The following is a 19,086-nucleotide window of genomic DNA, read 5'->3' as shown; positions in this document are numbered from 1 at the left end:
CGTTCAGTTTTAGATTTCCTAACTGAAAATCCTGTGCCCCTTAATGACCATTCTCCTACTTTGCCTCAGGGTCCCTGCTCAAGGAGACTAGAACGGAAACTGTAAAAGCAAACAAATGATTAAAATGAAGTTAAATGGAGAATACACTGGGCACACAGGGGACGAGTGTGCGTGAGTCAGAAGAGGCTTCATGGAGATGGCTGCTTAAGCTGAAGCTAGAAACGTGTGTAGTTATTTGGTAGTAAATCTTGGGTGGTCCTGAAAGTAATAGACAGCATCATATGCTCTGGGGAACTAAACTCATTTAGTATTTCTTACAGGTGGAGTGATTAGAAAGCTGGAAAAGATAGGCTGGGGCCAGATTGTGAAAAAGGCTTCCCTGGTGACTCAGTGGTACAATCCGCCTGCTAGTGCCAAAGACCCAGGTTTATCCCTGGGTGGGGAAGATCCCCTGGAGAAGCAACCCACTCCAGTATTCTTGCCTGGGAAATTCCATGGACAGAGGAGCTTGGTGGGCTACAGTCCGTGGGGTCGCAAGAGTTGGTCGTGGCTTAGGGACTAACAACAGCAAGATTGTGAGAAGGCTTTATTGTGGGGAAAATTTTACATGGGGTGGTGAGTTTTGTGCATTGAGAAGGATTGCTTTATTTGTACCATAGGAGATGGATTGGTGAGAATGAGAAGAGAGCTTGGAAGGAATAGGTAGAGAACTCTCAGGGGTCTCAGAGAAGGATTGTCTGACTGATAGCACTGGCATTGGGTGGCAAAGGCAGGAAGTTGTCAGGACTATTTACCTTCTAGAAGAGAGGTTAGTAAACTTTTTCTGTGAAGGGCCATAATGTTGTTAAAAGCCTAAATACTTTGGGCTTTGAGTGCCGTGATGTTTATGTCACAAGTGTTCAACTCTGCTGTGAGCATGGAAGCAGCCATAGACAATAGGGAAACAAAGCTTATTTACAAAATCGAGTGGAGGGCTGATTTGGCTCACAGGCCCTAGTTTGCCTACCCTCTATTCTAGGACGATGTGGCAAAAATTTGGAAAATAATTCAAATGGTGATTAGAGTGTTTAAGATAATGTATTAATATATATGGGCTCATAGGGATAAGAAGAAAAGAGGACTTGAAGCCAAGAACCCCAGGAACCACATCATTTTAGAGTACTAGTGAAATTGCCACCGAAGAATGAGTCTGCATGAGACTTCCAGCAAAGTGTGGCATCAGAACTTTAGGGGACAGGAGTCTCCTGAAGGAAGGATATCAGTTGCAGTATTAAATGCTGCAGAGGACAGGTATGATGAGGACCTGAAATAAGCTGTTCATTGTCACTGGACACTAGTTACTAAGTGGAAAACTCCGAGAGTGGTGGAGGCTGGGAGCTGAATTATAATAGGGTGAGAAGTGAGTTAGAGATGCAGTAGTTAAAATCAGTCAGTAGAAACTCAATTTAAGAAGCTTGGTGCTCATGGGAAGGAGGGACCACAGGTCATCTTGAGGAGTCAGTATGGGAAAAGAATTATTTTTGTTGTTTCTCAGTTTTTGAGAAGTGTGGGATTGGCTACTGTTTGTAGGCTAAATGGAAGAAACCAGAGCAAAAGAGATTTAGGGACCTAACTAGCTAGAAAAGGAATAAATGATTGAGTCTGGCATACTGGGGAGCTATTAGGAGGTGAAGTAATAGATACAAACTGTGGTTAGGTTTGGAAGGGCTCTCAGTTGGAAAGGACTTGGAGAACTAGAGCTAGAAGTGAGCGTGGGCTGCAGTAGGGCGGAACAGATTATGGCTGATGGCCTGTGTTTTCTTTGACAAAGTTACCTCCAGAGAATAGAGTCTAAGAGAGGTAATACTTGAGGTTAAAGATTTTGGGGGAGTGCAGACTACCTGGCAATGCAGGCCTAGCTGAGATAAGTACAGTCATCCCTTGGTATTGCAGGGAATTGGTTCTAGGAGCTCCCTGAGACACCCAAATCCGTGAATACTCAAGTCCCTTTGTAAAATGGCGAACGTAGTGTAATGAGTACATTTGGCCCTTAGAATCCAGGCAGACCGATGGTACTAGAGTGTATTTTGGTAACAGTTGTGAAGGGTTTTCAGTTGATTGTGTCAGATTTAGCTACGAAAGCATCCTGAGTTATAGTTAGAATTGTTAGTTAAGCCAAATATAAAGTGTAGAAATCATACTCACTTGAATCATTAAAAAACTGAACTAACAAGATGCAGAAATTGAGTCTGAACCATTTTTCCCACAGATATGGAAGCTGGGGGTGTAGAGAAGTAAGGAATGTTGTTCACTCACCTAGCTGATAACCAGGTTTTCTGATTCCAGTACTTGGGTAACACAACATGCTTAAAAACAAAATCTGTAGTTTAGAAAACTTGAAAACATACAATAGTAGAATAGTTTATGGAACTCCTGTATACCACCTTAAAACAGTTAATAATTTTTGGCCAGTCTTGTTTCATTTATATTCTTACCCACTTTTACCCTTCCCTGGAATATTTTGAAGCAAATTCCAGATATCCTGTTTTGTTTATCAGTACTTGACATGATCATGAACTCCTTATTGGAGAATTCAGGCTTAAATTGAAGAAAGTAGGGAAAATCACTAGGCCATTCAGCTATGACCTAAATCAAATCCCTTATGATTATATAGTAGAGGTGATGAATAGATTCAAGGGATTAGATCTGTTAGAGTGCTTGAAGAACTATGGGAGTTGATAACATTGTACAGGAGGCAGTGACCAGAACCATCCCAAAGAAAAAGAAATGCAAGAAGCAAAGTGGTTGTCTGAGGAGGCCTTACAATTAGCTGAGAAAAGAAGAGAAGCGAAAGGCTAAGGAGAAAGGGAAAGACATACCTATCTGAATGCAGAGTTCCAGAGAACAGCAAGGTGAGATAAGAAAGCCTTCTTAAGTGAACAATGTAAAGAAACAGAGGAAAGCAATAGAATGGGAAGGACTAGAGATCTCTTCAAGAAAATTGGAGCTACTAAGGGAAAATTTCATGCAGAGATGGGCTCAATAAAGGACAGAAATGACACGGACCTAACAGAAGCAGAAGAGATTAAGAAGAGGTGGCAAGAATACACAGAAGAAGAGGTGGCAAGAATACACAGAAGAACTATACAAAAAGATCTTAATGACCCAGATAACTGCGATGGTGTGATCACTCACCTAGAGCCAGACATCCTGGAATGTGAAGTCAACTGGGCCTTAGAAAGCATCACTACAAACAGAGCTAGTGGAGGTGATGGAATTCCCATTGAGCTATTTCAAATCCTAAAAGATGCAGCACTGTGAAAGTGCTGCACTCAGTATGCCAGCAAATTTGGAAAACTCAGCAGTGGCCACAGGACTGGAAAAGGTCAATTTTCATTCCAATCCCAAAGAAAGGCAATGCCAAAGAATGCTCAAACTACCGCACAATTGCACTCATCTCACACGCTAGCAAAATAATGCTCAAAATTCTCCGAGCCAGGCTTCAACAGTACATGAACCGTGAACTTCAAGCTGGGTTTAGAAAAGGCAGAGGAACCAGAGATCAATTCTCCCCTACCAGCTGGGTGTCCTAGAGTTCAACAAAGTTCTGATGTCACCTATCTGGAGATAGCCTCAGATTCAATAGGCTTCCCTGGTGGCTCAGAGGTAAGGAATCTGCCTGCAATGCAGGAGACCTGGGTTTGACCCCTGGGTTGGGAAGATCCTCTGGAGAATGGCTACCCACTCCCATGTTCTTGTCTGAAGAATTCCATGGATAGGGGAGCCTGGTGGGCTACAGTCCATGAAGTTGCAAAGAGTCTGGCACAACTGAGTAACACTTTTACTTCACTTTCACTTCCAGTTTCCAGAGGTCATTGATTTAGTACAAGACTGCTCCCCACCCTCATCCCTGCCTGTTTTCTAATCACCTGGCCACAAAACTTGTGTTGGAATACTTTGGCATACAGAACCCAGAAAAACATTTTACTTACTAGATTATTGGTTTCGTATGAAAAGATATAACTCAGGAACAGCCAGAGGTAAGAGATGCATTGGGAAGGTCTGGGGGAAGGAGCAGACCTTCCATGGTCTCTTCTGAGAGACCCCAGCTCCCCATGTGTTCACCAGCCTGGAAGCGGTCCAGACCCTGGCTTTATATGAGAACATGATTGATTAAATCATGGACCATTGATGATGGTACTGGATCTCCAGCCTCTCTACCCCCCTCTGGAGTTTGGGGGGTGGGGCTAAAAGTTCCAACCCTCTAATCATCCATCTGGCATCCAGCCCTCAACCTTAGGTTACCTGTACCTCATTAATATGACTAAAGACACCTTTACTGCTCTCTTCAGTCTTCATTTGTGTCCAGCTCTTTGTGATGCTATGGACTGTAGCCCTCCAGGCTCCTCTGTCCATGGGATTCTCCAGACAAGAACACTAGAGTGGGTTGCCATGCCCTTCTCCAGGGAATCTTCTGACCCAGGGATCGAACCCCCATGTCTTTTGTCTCCTGCATTGGCAAGCAGGTTCTTTACCAGTAGTGCCACCTGGGAAGCCCACTTAATGCTCTCTTTATTTAGGAAATTCTAAGAGTTTTGGGAACTCTATACCAGGAACAGTAGGTAAAGACCAACTATGTATTTCATATTATAAAATCACCATATCATAGTCAGATATATTATTATACTTAAAGAGCCCAGAATAATAATTATATACTCAGTTAAAAACACACTTTTGATATGAAATTTCAAAGTAAAAATACCCAGTATTATACCACAGATTTATAGACCAAAAGGAACCTTCTTGGTCAGTTGTTTGGGGTTGGGATGTGACAGGAAATTAATAATATTTTTAATAATTTTTTTCCCTCTTTTCAACTAAAAAGTAAAGTAGAGGAATAATCCTGTCTGTCTCAAAATAGGTTGATAATAGCAGGTGTTACGGAGAAGGCAATGGCACCCCACTCTAGTACTCTTGCCTGAAAATCCCATGGACGGAGGAGCCTGGTGGGCTACAGTCCATGGGGTCGCTAAGAGTCGGACATGACTGAGCAACTTCACTCTGACTTTTCACTTTCATGCATTGGAGAAGGAAATGGCAACCCACTCCAGTGTTCTTGCCTGGAGAATCCCAGGGACGGGGGATCCTGGTGGGCTGCCGTCTATGGGGTTGCACAGAGTCGGACATGACTGAAGCGACTTAGCAGCAGTAGCATCAGCAGCAGGTGTTAACTTTTAGCTTCCAAAAATGGTATATTATGGAATGAGGAAACTTTATGGAAAGAAAGCCTTTTTCATATTTTCAGTATTTTAATAGTGAATATTTTTTTAAAATGAAAATGACTCCAATGCATCTATACATCATATGAAAGATGTTGAAACACTTTGTGTCTCTGAAATAGCCTTTGATGTATTCTGATTTATTATTCCTTGACTGCAAACACACACACACATTTTCTTATTAAATATAGAAGCATTAAATCACAGAGTCAAGTGGGACAGCGTGAACTTGGGTTATGGCCCCTTTCTTTGTTGGAATAGTGTATGCTCGCTCTTTGCATTCCCTATCTCAGAATTGCAGAGGGAAAGATTCAGTTTTCCAAACATCTTTGCAGTGTTTCCAGAGGATATTCGGGTTGACACTGTTGTCATTTTTCTTTAGTTAGGATAGCAGCAGAGAGACCGAGATAGAAAGCTGAACAGAGTATGGAGGAAGGTAGCTGGACAGGCATTGAAATAATTAGGTTCCTCTATAAGTTCCTCTCAAAAATTCAGATGTGCAGGAGAAAAGTAGGTAGCCTGAAAAGGATGGTCATGTTGGCTAAGTGCTGGTCTGTACATAGACAGTACAGATGCATTCGTAGATGGGAAACAGCCTAGATGTAGATACTGCATGATGTGTGTAGCAGAGAGCCATGGACTGTGCTGTACATGGACTGTGGTATCTTCTTGGAAATTGAACTAATTTTGTTAACTTGAATCTAGTTCCATGAGTGTCATGTGTATGTATATCTTAGTTTTGGAATAATGTATAATTAGGAGTATTTATTGAGACCTTTTTTCTTTTTAAACTTTGCAAAAATAAATTTTTAATAACTAGCAACTGGTGTTTTAAAACATAAGTAGAATATTTTGGGAATGGTGCTGTGTGATATTAATTTGTGTACTAATTTGTATTAGTAGTTAATTATTCACTTGTTAGTAAGTATATTCTACTTACTATTAAAAATTAAATACATTTTAAAGGAGAAGATGAAACCTAAATCATGATTCTAAATATTAAGGCTCTCATACTATTTAATAATAAAATGAAAATTCATTCTTGTATGAGAATAAATTCTCACTGCCCCAAATCCTTTGGTATGAGTGACAATTTAAAATGCTTCCTAATCTCCACACACAATTTAAAGTTACTGTTATGGTCTGTGGCTGGTAGCAGCAGTATTTTCAGTATTGTGCTGAATTCTGGGAACATTGTTTTTGATTGGAATTAAAGAGTTGATACTTGGATGTTAAGAGTTCTATAGTAAATGGGAATTTTCTTCTGTTTTCTAAGTTTTATGATTGTAGGGCTCATGCAAACTAACATTTTTGTGTACCCTTTGAAACTTTGGGAAAGTGGGATAATTGAGTGTTGAGCTAAATTAATCAAATTTTGGAATACAGAAGGAGAAAGTACCTGGAGCATACACTGATTATGGTAGTGCAAACAACATTGTCAGTGAATATGACTCAACACAAGTTCAAATTTAATGTTAGTTATTCAAAGTGAAGTGAAGTGAAAGTCACTCAGTCCTTGGAATTCTCCAGGCCAGAATACTGGAGTGGGTAGCCTTTCCCTTCTCCAGGGGATGGTTATTCAAACTACCTTTTAAAAGCAGTTCTAAGAAAGATTTATTTATTTATGGCTGTACTCAGGCTTTCTCTAGTTTTGGCAAGCAGGGCCTACTCCCCAGTTGCTGCCCAGGGCTTCCCGTCACAGAACATCGGCTTTAGGGCACCAGCTCAGTCATTACGATGCACAGGCTTAGTTGCTTCTAGGCATGTGGGATCTTCCTGGACCAGGGATCTAACCCGTGTCTCCTGCATTGGTAGGTGGATTCTTAACCACTGGACCACCATGGAAGCCATGCTTTTTTTTTGGTATTACGGAGTAGAGGGAAGTAAAACTGGATGAAACAAGTTCTCTGCCTTCAAGGGCAATTTAATCTAAGAAATAAATACAGCTGTTGGTAACTATAAGATTTTGATTGTTTAATAAAAGTGAAGGTGGTTTGGGTACACAGGAGGGACAGGTGAACGCTGGCCTTAAAAGATTTGACAGAACTTCATAGTGGAGATGACATGAATGTTTCCTGGTTTGCACAAGATGTGTAGGTTAGATATATGTTTAGCAGAAAGAGTTTTTTTTTTTAATTAAGCTGATTTCTTGATGACAGTGTACCTGTGACCCTCCCTCTAGTTTGTTGCAGTGGCCCCGAGTGTCAGCATGGTGGTCTGTTCTCTCAGTGTTTCTGGTCTGTTGTGTTGTCCTAGGGGTGCCAGCTAGGGGTCTGGGTGGTGGAGCCCTTGTGGCTTGTCCCTTAATCTCACTGCTTCACAAATATGTTTTGTGTGTGTGCGTGCACGTGCGCGGGGGTGTACGTGCCATTATGTGAAGGAGGCTGGGAAGCACTGTTTTAGATTACTTACTATTCCTCTTCTGGTAAAGAGTTCTCTGGTATATAGTTTTGCTTTTGTGAAAACAGCTAGAATAGTTTGGTAATAAGAACACATTCTAGATAAATGATATTAGGTACCAGTGCAGACAGAATCTTCTAGTAAACCAGATATTAGTTCCATGCAGTGATTAGGGGGCCCTAATTCTCAGCTTTGTATTTATGAACATGATGGCATTAAGTGAAGATTTGATGTTTGTGGGCATGGCCACACTTTAAATAAATGTGACCAAATTACAGTATACCTCCATGTGCTTTTCTTCTGGTAAACATAGTAGGTATTGGACCTATTTCTGAGAAAACTATACTCCTCTCAGCAGGACAGGTACTTCTCAGGAAGGGAAGTTGGGCAGATTTGCTTATGGTAGGGACAGCCTTGAGAGGAAGTCCAGAGCTCCTTTCTAGTAAGAGGCAGAAAAGGGAGAAGGAAGCAGAAAGGAAAATTCTGAACTTACAGCCTGGAAGAAAGCAGGCATCTGGACACCCAGTCCTAGGTGTTACGCCCTAGTTGTGACTGCCTGGAGCAGTTGCATTCAGGATAGAAGTGTAGATTTTGGGGGCTAGTGTGACTTGAAATACACCCCCCTTATTAAAGAGGAGAAATTGGGGTCCCAACTTTCTTATCAGTGAAAGGGACTAAGATATGGTAGCAAAGGGATAGTTTTGGTGCTGCAGACTTTCAGAGTACAGTTACTTGTTGCTTGTTTTGTTTCTTGATAGTGAAGTAGAAGATACCTGGTGTCTGGAGGGTAGTTTAGGGATCTTGAGAAAGATTCGCCACCTTCCCAGTCTTCTTACTCAGTTCCTCCGCCTGCTGCTGCTAAGTTGCTTCAGTCGTGTCCGACTCTGTGCGAGCCTATAGACGGCAGCCCACCAGGCTCCTCCGTCCCTGGGATTCTCCAGGCAAGAACACTGGAGTGGGTTGCCATGTCCTTCTCCGCCTAGTAAACTTCAATAATGTGTCTTTGGCTATATAACAGTACTGGTTAGCCATTTAAAGAATAAGAAAAGATTAAAGAACAGACCATACCAGCACTCTTTTAAGCTGGACTATTGTCTTTTGGTGGGATAAAATATATATCAGAATTTATGGTTTCTCTGCAGCTAGGGAGCCAGCCTACATTCAGCCTGGAAGTTGTTCTTTTCCAGCATACGTGTAAGGAGCTATTAATGGCCTTTCACCATGAAGATAATTTTATGTGCTGGTATTTAAATTCTAAGTAGTTTGTTTTTAATTACTATTATAGAAAGATGAAATATTTCCAATTTTGAGCACTCCCTCTAGACAGGAAAGAAACAGGGAAGTCCTTTTATTCCAAAATTGGGATGAGGAAATAAATCTATTACTGGTAATGTGCAGATACCAAAAATAGTCTTAAATCTCCTAAGAAATTCAGTAATAGAGGTATCAGAGAAAGACTATAAAATAAATATTTTTAAATGAATGAATCATATAAGAAAGAATCAGAAGCATTAGGGGAAAAAACCCAAGATATTACCAGAGTAGATCAGGCATACTTGAAAAGGACTTAATGTAGCTAGAAATGAAAGAGGAAAAAAAGAATCAGTGACATTAGGTACTCAGTGGACAGAAGTGACAGGATTTAAAATTGGAAATGCTTATTACAACCTATAGAAAAGGGAAAGAGGACATACATGACTGCTTGCTTAGTGATACAAACTGTGCCAGGTTCTTCTGTTAATGTTTATCTCATTTAATTCTCAGAACCACTTTTTGAAGTAGTTTTAATATCCCACTTTTAAAAGAGTACTGTCGTTTACAGATAAGGTAAAAACAGTAGATGAAGCAAGATCAGTGAGCAAAATGATGAACTCTGCTCTGAATATGCTAAGGAATTTGTGGGGTGTTTGCTGAAGTGATCCAGAAAGACGCTCAGCTCAGGAGAGAGATCTGGAATTAAAGTTTTAAGCTGCTTCATTTCCCAGGGTTATTGGACTTGCAGAATATACCAAAATCTGTTTATTTCCTAACACAATTGTTTATTTAAAGGATGATGGCTAACGGGAACTATAGTTGAAGGAATTACTCAAGTCTGACATCGAAATTTACTGTCTGTTGGCCACCTTTCCTTCTGTGAAAATAAGCCTCCTTTCAGGTATTCCCTCCCTGCCCCCGTCGTACATTTTATTCATTTCTCATGGGTAGCTGCTTAAAAAAAATTTAGTTGTGCATATAAACTGTCATCAGATGATGAGAATAGTTTTTAATGTTATTTTAAACTAATCTGATGTTTTCTCGGGGGATTATGCTTGAAATGAGGTCTTCACATATGATTAGTAGTACTGTTTTAACAGTTGATCAATCAGAGTACTGGTTCATTAATTAAGACTGTGGTACTGGTATAAGGAAAAACATACAGATCAATGGAATATAATTTAGACTCCAGCAATAAACTTACATTTACAGTAAATGGGTTTTCAACAAGGGTGCCAGTGCTGTTCAACAGGGGGAAATGGTCTTTTCAACAAAAAATATTGGGACAGCTGAGCTGGATATCCTCAAATCAAGGAATGAAGTTAGGCCTCTGCCTCACACTCTTAGGTGGATCAAAGACCTTTATGTAAGAACTAACATATTAAAAAAACTTCAGGAGAAAAAAGGTAGGTGTAAATCTTTGTGATCTTAGATTGGGCATTAGTTTCTTGATGACAACATCAAAAGAACAAGCAACCACATAAAAAATAAACTGAACTTCATTAAAATTAAATATTTATGCTTTAAGGGAGATCATCAAGAATGAAAACAAGCCCACAGAAGGAAAGAAAGTATTTGCAAATCCTCTCTGATAAGGGACTTATATCAAGAATATATAAAGCACTCTTAAAACTCAATAATAAAAGACCAGCCCAATTCAAAAGTAGACAATAGACTGGAATAGACATTTCTCCAAAGGAAGTGTGGCCAGTAAGTAAAAAGATGCTAAACATCATTGGTCACAGTGAGATGCCACTTCATGAAACCCACTAGGATGTCTAAAATAATAAAAGCAGATTATAACAAATGTAGTTGAGAATGTGGTGAAATGGAAACCCTCATCACTGTTGGGATTGCAAATTGGGCTTCCCTGGTGGCTCAGATGATAAAGAATCTGCCTGTAATGCAGGAGATGAGGGTTCAAACCTTGTTTAAGGAAGATCCTCTGGTGAAGGGAATGGCTACGTACTCCAGTATTCTTGCTTGGAAAAGTCCATGGACAGAGGAGCCTGGCGGGCTACAGTCCATGTGGTCACAAAGAGTTGGACATGACTGAGTGACTAACACTGTCTCTTATAACTGCCGTAGAAAACAGTTTGGCAGCCTCTAAAGGTTGAACCGGAGAAGGCAATGGCACCCCACTCCAGTACTTTTGCCTGGAAAATCCCATGGACGGAGGAGCCTGGTAGGCTGCAGTCCATGGGGTCGCTAAGAGTCGGACACGACTGAGCGACTTCACTTTGACTTTTCACTTTCATGCATCGGAGAAGGAAATGGCAACCCACTCCAGTGTTCTTGCCTGGAGAATCCCAGGGACGGGGAAGCCTGGTGGGCTGCCGTCTATGGGGTTGCACAGAGTTGGACACGACTGAAACGACTTAGCAGCAGCAGCAGCAAAGGTTGAACATTGAGTTACAGTATGATCCGGCAAGTCCATTCCTAGTTTTATACTTCAAAGAAATAAAGACATGTTTCTCCACAAAACTTACCTGTAATAGTAAAAAAGTAGTGACTGTGAAACTCGTTCAGTTGTGTCCGACTCTTTGCAATCCCATGGACTGTACAGTCCATGGAATTCTCCAGGCCAGAATACTGGAGGGGGTAGAAATAATCCAAGTGTCTCATCAGCTGGTGAGTGGATAAATAAAATATGGAATATATCCTTATAGTGGAATGTTACTCAGCAACAAAAGGAAAGAAGTACTGATAAAGGGAAACAACATAAATAAACCTTGAAAACATGCCAACTGGAGAAACCACCCACCAGAAAAAAAGCATATACTGTATAATTCCATTTATATGACCATTTATATTCCAGAAGAGACAAATCTTTAGAGGCAGAAATAGGTTAATGTTGCAAAGGACTGAGGTGAGAGTTGTGTAGAATCAGGAGGTGACTGCTAAAGGAAATAAGGTTTCTTTTTGTAATGATGAGAATATTCTAGGGACTTCCCTGGTGGTGCATTAATTAAAACTCTGTGCTTCCACTACAGAGGGCCTGGGTTTGATCCCTGATCAGGTACCTAAGGTCCTGCAGGCCATGTGGTGTGGCAAAGATTTTTTTTAAACAAGAAAATGCTCTAAATTTGATTTTGGTGATGGTTGCACAACTCTGATTGTACTAAAAACTGTTGAATTTGTACACTTTAAATGGCTCAGTTATGGGCGTGTGAATGATATCTCAATGTTGTTGTAACCACCACCACCAGAGGAACAGTGGTTCCACTGTGGAACCTAGACTGTATGCAGGCAGGCAGAACAATATACTGTGCTGTTTTAAACACCGGACAAAAACACTTTCCCAAAAAGATTAACTGGATGTTTCCTAATACAAATGTTCATAACCTTGCTGAAAAGTTACACACCATACATGCTTCAGAGTTCATCAATAAACAAACCCAGATGATTCAGAGTTAATAATATAAAGTTGGTAATTGAAGCCATGGAATGTAATATTCTAGAAGGGGTTTGTAGAGGAAGTAGATGAATGGCCTGCAAGGTTGTAGACAGAGCCTACAGGGAGAACTCCGTAGAGGGACAAGGGGAGGAGGCCGTGGAGGAGGACGGCACGGAAGTCGAGGGAGTAGGAATGGATGGGTAACAGTGTCTCCTGCAGAGGCGCCACAGACGGACTTGTTTCACGAATAGAAGATTGCTGATGATGTTCGCAAAAGCAGTGTTAGTGACATTTTTTTGGAAGCTGGCTAAGTGAATGGAGTGAAGAAGTGGAAAACACTGTATACTGTTCCTTCAAGAATTTTGGCTAAAGAAAGACAGTTGTCAAAAGAAAATGTAGATTCAGGAAGAGCTTTTTTTTTTTTTTCAAATAAGATGAGAGAGACTTGAACAAACTCATGATGATGAGAAATAGAGCTTGGAAAAATGGACAAGGGGGTAACTGATGAAGAAAGACACTGTGGTTGTGATAGGATGAAACAAGAATGTTCAAGGATGCAGTTGATTGGGGATGGAATTGAGATTTGGAGGTGCAGTGCATGATAGGAAGTTGAGAGAATTGCTACCATCTCATGGTTCCTGTTTTCTTAATAAATAGAGAGCCTGGTTTTCTTCAGAGAGGAAGGAGAATATGGAAAAGGGGTCTTGTGGATAGTAGCTTTTTTGTGCAAAACTACCTAAGGAAGGCTGGAAAACTATCCAAACAGCAAGCGTTGGGAGTTTAACTGAGATTAGAGACCTGGAATTGATAATGCCCATATTGGAGGCTGAGGTTTTTTTTTTTTTTTTTTTTCTCTTTCAGCGCTTACTAGCCTGGCTTTTGGAGTAAGACTTGAAGTGAATCAAAGTTAGCTTTTTAGCGGGGCAAGAGGATAGAAATTCAGGGGGCAGAAGTGTTGAAGAATGAGGACTGTGTAAGAAGGAAGCAAAACAGGAAGGGGTTAATAAAGTGGGGGAAAATCAAGGGCTGAGGGTCTAAGTAATTTTTGTGGATCTAGGTCAGTCTGTCCAGTGACTAATTAACGGGAAGTTGTCTAGTACCTTAATTGGATCTGTGGAGTGTTTTGCTGCCAGGGTCAGAGATTCTTCAAATTAGAGGTCAGTGTACATAGTGTTTAAGGGGAAGTCTACCCATTTCATATTAAAATGTTGAATATTCCAGAGTTTATGAATGAAGTGTAAAGCATCCAAAATTTATCCTAATTTGACTGGCAGATCTGTGGTTGGTTCTTGATGAAAGGATTGCTGGAAACTTAGGAAAAAGAAGAACTGGTGAGCCCCAGGAACAGGCTGTTAGAAGGGTTGTTGAAGATACCAGGAATGTGGTCAGGACTTGGTTTGGAGAGGAACACTAAACCAGCTTCTCGTCTTTGCTGATTATAAGGGCACTGGTGACATGAAAATGGACACAGAGTGGCGTGGTACATGGTGTAAGTTCTTCTCCACAGCTCCGCGGAAGCAGTGGTCTTGAAGTGTGTGCAGGTAGATGAGACTGACTGACACATGTGGGACATGGGGACATCGTTAATAATGACGGTAGCTAATGTTCTTGCGGGCTCTCTGTGCCAGGCACTGTCCCCATTATGCAAACTTTTAACATGAACTTATTTGTCGATGTAATCCTATGAGGCATTGTTATCATCATTTTATAGATAAAGAAGCTAAGATGGAGAGGCCAGTAACATTTCGAAAATATCATCCAGTTTGCATGGGGGAGCCTGAATTTAAACCTGGACCACTGACTCCAGAGCAGGTGTTTCTAACACTGTGCTGTGCAGTTATAGGGTAGTGCTCCAATGTCATTTGTATAATATGTATTCAGTGTGTGTTGAATAACTTACATGAAACCTTAGAGGAAAATTGTTTGGTATGATATAGATGCTTTCTAATTTAGTGATAATTTTGTTCGTTATTTTCTGAGAGAATTAAGCAAGAGCAGTGGTTAAGAGTGTGGTTCCAGCAGCATCAGCATCAGTATCATCTGGGATCTTGTTGGAAACAAATCCCTAACCCTTACCCAGCCCTGCTGCTCGAGAAACCTGGGAGCAGAGCCCAGCAGTGTGTTGGTGTTTGTTTCTGGCCTCACTGAGTCCTCATTGTGGCGCTCAGGGCGGTGAGCGGGGGCTGCTGTCTAGTTGCCATGTGGAGGCTTCTGATTGCGGAGGCTTCTCTGTTGCAGAGCACGGGCTCCGGGGCCTGAGGGCTCAGGAGTTGTGGTGCAGGGGCTTAGTTACCCCAAGGCATGTGGGATCTTCCCAGAGCAGGATCGAACCCCTGTCTCCTGCATAGGCAGGCAGATTCCCAACCACTGGACCACCAAGGAAGTCCCAGTTTGTGTTTTAACAAAGCTAGTTTATTTTACTGGAGGCTAAAAATTTGAGAGCTACTAACCCAGAGCAGAGCATCGTATCAGAAGGTAAATTAGAATTTGAATTAGCCTTAAATGATACTGAGATTGTCAGTGTTTTCTGGATCACATTCTGAGGATTGAAATCTGATGCGGATTTATTAGCATTAGATAGTCCCTGGTGGCTTAGACGGTAAAGCATCTGGCTACAATATGGGAGACCTGGGTTCAATCCCTGGGTCAGGAAGATCCGCTGGAGAAGGAAATGGCAACCCACTCCAGAACTCTTGCCTGAAAAATCCCATGGACAGAGGAGCCTGGTAGGCTACAGTCCATGGGGTTGCAAAGAGTCGGACGTGACTGAGTGACTTTACTTTCACTTTTCACTTTCATGCTCTGTGATTGCAGTTTGATATGTTGATTCTACTGGTCACAAGTGAAATGGAAGCAAAATGTCCGTGGATCACAGCTGTTGACAGCTCACAATGCTTGGTTGTATATCATTAGTGCTATTTTCTTTCCTTTAAACATTTTAAAAAATTGTGTAACATTTGATATACAAAAATAGATAATGTAGATATGTTTTGAAGAAATAATAAAACAAATATCTGTGAATCCAATACTAAGTTTAAGAACTGGAAACAGAAGCTATCTCTCTGATCACATCCCTAGCTTTCTATCAGAAGTAAATCCACAGTCTAAGCAGTGACATTCTTGTCTAATTCTTCTGTCACTGTACTGCCCGTGACTGGGCTGAGGGACTTGTACCCTAGACTTTGGGCCTCTGTGTTGTAATGAAAGTGCATGTGTGACTCCAGAGCCAGAGCATGTATTTCATTCCGTATATATACACACATATACAAACATATATAAAAAGTAATCCACTGTCATAAATGTGTGTAATTCATTACTTTGCTTTTCCTGATTATCGTACATGTCTGTATCCTGAAATAACATAGTATTTACTTTTGCTTGTTTTTTTTATAATATGAAATATTCATACTGTATAATGTGGAAAATAAAAAATTTTTAGTTGTTTTGTTCATGTAACGTTAACAGTTCTAGATTCATTTGTGTAGCTGTAGTTCATTCATCCTCATTGCTGAGTAATGATTGCCTCACAATTCATTTATTTTCCTTTTAATGAACATTTGAGTTGCATTCAGTATTTTTGTTTCTTGCTATTATTATAAACCAATGATACCAGAAACCACTTACATTTATCTCATGATGAGTATATGCAAGAGCTTCTGTAGGATTTATACCTTGAAATAGAATTGTTGTGTACTTTAGTATTTTCATCTTTACCATATTTTAAAAATGCCAAATTTTCTCCCCAAAATGATTGTACCAACTCACCAGTTGCTCTACATCTTTATGAACACTTGGTGATATAATACCTACTAATGTTTTGGCCACCTCATGCGAAGAGTTGACTCATTGGAAAAGACCCTGATGCTGGGAGGGATTGGGGGCAGGAGGAGAAGGGGACGACAGAGGATGAGATGGCTGGATGGCATCACTGACTCGATGGACGTGAGTCTGGGTGAACTCTGGGAGTTGGTGATGGACAGGGAGGCCTGGCATGCTGCGATTCATGGGGTCGCAAAGAGTTGGACACGACTGAGCAACTGATCTGATCTGATCTGATCTGATTCATGCTCCAGGTTTCTTTCCAGCTTGGCTTCTCTTTGCACTTTCTGTGTGACATCTTTCAAAGACCAGAAATACTAAATTTTAATGGAGTTATTCTTTTGATTTTAACATTTTTGTGTTCTACTTAAACTTTTCTCCACCCAGGGACTGTAAAGGTATTTTTCTTTAAAAACTTAAAGTGTTGATTTTATAAATTTTCAAACCATCTGGAATTGATTTTTCTGTATGGTGATATAGTAGGTATCCAGTTTCTTTTTTTTCCCTCAAATGGATAATTATTTGGCTCAGGACCATTTATTAAATGGCCTGTCTTTTTTTTTACTAGTAGTCTGCAATACCATCTCTATCATATCAAAGTCTCCATGTATGTTTGGGTTTATTTGAGGGATCTCTTCTTTTGGTGAATTTATTTTCTGCTTTAATCTGTATATACTTTTATATCTTGAAAAGTTAAAATATTGTAAAATTACAGCTAAACATCATTAATAGAAGTAGCTTGGTGTAAATGTCCAGTGTTCACACGTCCCCAGCGGTATTTTATGTGGCATACAGGCACACATTCTAGTGTGTGTAGTGTTGTTGTTCAGTTGCTAAGTCGTGTCTGACTCTCTGTTAGCTCAGGGACTGCCGCTCTCCAGGCTTCCCTGTTCTTCACTATCTCCCTGAGTTCGCTCAAACTCATGTCCATTGAGTCAGTAATGCCATCCAACCATCTCATCCTCTGTTGCCTGCTTCTGCTCCTATCCTCAATCTTTCCCAGCATCAACGTCTTTTCCAGCGGGTTGGCTGTTTGCATCAGGTGGTCAAAGTATTGGAGCTTCAGCTTCAGCATCAGTCCTTCCAATGAATATTCAAGGTTGATTTCCTTTAAGATTGACCATTTTGATCTACTTACTGTCCACGGGACTGTCAAGAGTCTTCTCCAGCACCACAGTTTGAAAGTATCAGTTCTTCAGCACTCAAGCCTTCTTTATAGTCCAACTTTCTCACATCTGTACATGACTACATTATAGTTTGTTTGGATCAGTATTCATATAAGTTCTATGTTCTGTGATTGGTTGACATGTCTCTTAAATCTCCAATCTGTAGGTTCCTGCTCCATTTCTCAAGCCACCACCCCTCCCCCTTTGCCTTGTTGTTGTTTGAGAAATGGAGTTGTTTATCCTGAATTTTGCTTGTTGCAACTTCTTTTTTTTTTTTATTGAAACTTAAGTTTTATCATGATATTTTATATACATGGTGGGAAAATGGGAGACACATATCAAGTACATATCAGGAAAAACTATTTTAATAGTGTTGTGATATAGTGTATTGGCTAGTTCCAGTGGATCTTCATCTCTTACTGCTGACTTTATCTCCAGTATTTGAATTATGTGGCAGGGTTCATTTCTGTCTTTCAAACAGTGCCCGTTTTCCCACTTCTTTTTGGTAGGAAATGAAGTTTTTATATATTTTGATCCAGCATGTGTACTTTTGACTCCACACCAAGGTGCATCAGTCTCAATCATTAATTTTTCACTAGGTATTGATTTATAACTTCCAAATCAGCCTCAGTTTTCAGTGAGCAACCATTAAACCCTATATAGAGACCCAAGTCCATCAAAGCAGCTGCTGCTTCCTTGGTACCTTCAAATGAATGCACCACTCCACCTACACACCGATCTCTGTTTCTTCTCATTATATCCAAAAATTCAGCATGTGAGTTCCGACAATGGAGAAACATGGGTAATTTCGTTTGTTCTGACAGTTCAAACTGTTTTTCAAAATACTTGAGCTGAGTATCTTTGGATCAAAACTGTAGTCGGTCAAAATCAAGTCCACATTCCCCTATGGCTACAACTTTCCCTGTTGCTTTAGCAAGATTCAGCAACTCCATCAGGTAATGATCAGGGTCATTCTTTTCGAATTCATCACATCTTGTAGGATGACACCCAACGGTGCCGAAAAACATATCATTTGTTTATGCCAAATGCAGTGCATCTTTACTGTCTTATAGATTTCCACCTGTAATCATAAACTTTTTAACACCAATCTGAACAGCTCTCTCTTTTCCGTCCTTTAAGTCATCTTGATGCTTTTGAACCACCCTATAAATTCCTCTGAACGTAGGATCTGTCAAGTTGATACCAATATCCACAAATTTGAAATGACTCATGACTGCAGCCCCAGGTTCTCCTCGACATGGTTGCAACTTCTTGATGTTTAGTATGTCCTTCTGTTCTTTTCATTTCCTGTAAATTGGTTGTTAAATGTAAAGGCTTGGTATGTTTTATTTATTAATTAATCTCTTTGCAAAGATTGATTTGTATGTGGTATTATATACTGCAAAAGAAAGATCTTGAGATAAAATTCACATACATTTTCACATCTGCTCAGTGGCTTTTAGCATATTCGTACTAAAAGTTGTACAGCCATCTCCATACCCAATTTCAGAATATTTTCATTACCACAGAAAGAAATAATATGACCTTTAGGAGTCTTTCTCCATTCTCCACCCCCCTTCAACGAATCCGCTTTCCATCTCCATAGATTTGCCTATTCAGGACATTTATATAAATGGAATCATATAGTATGTGGTCTTTTGTGACTGACTTATTTCATTCAGCATAATGTTTTCAAGGTTCATTCATGTTTTTAGTATATGTTAGTAATTCATTCCTTTTTATTGCTGAATGATTTTCCATTGTATGGGTATACCACATTATATGTATCCAT

The 19,086-nt window shown here is 40.3% G+C and overlaps 1 protein-coding gene and 1 pseudogene across 2 annotated transcripts in view; one reads left to right on the top strand and one right to left on the bottom strand.

The window, feature by feature from the left end:
* KPNA3 (karyopherin subunit alpha 3) overlaps positions 1-19,086 on the top strand; it is a 97,857-nt gene that overhangs the window by 15,989 nt on the left and 62,782 nt on the right. The window lies entirely within an intron of this gene.
* On the bottom strand, positions 17,557-18,211 carry LOC109566963 (deoxyribonuclease TATDN1 pseudogene; annotated as a pseudogene).

This window comes from Bos indicus, chromosome 12 (assembly GCF_029378745.1).
Source record: "Bos indicus isolate NIAB-ARS_2022 breed Sahiwal x Tharparkar chromosome 12, NIAB-ARS_B.indTharparkar_mat_pri_1.0, whole genome shotgun sequence".
In the NCBI taxonomy this organism is placed as follows: domain Eukaryota; kingdom Metazoa; phylum Chordata; class Mammalia; order Artiodactyla; family Bovidae; genus Bos; species Bos indicus.
This window is presented reverse-complemented; position numbering and strand designations above follow the sequence as displayed.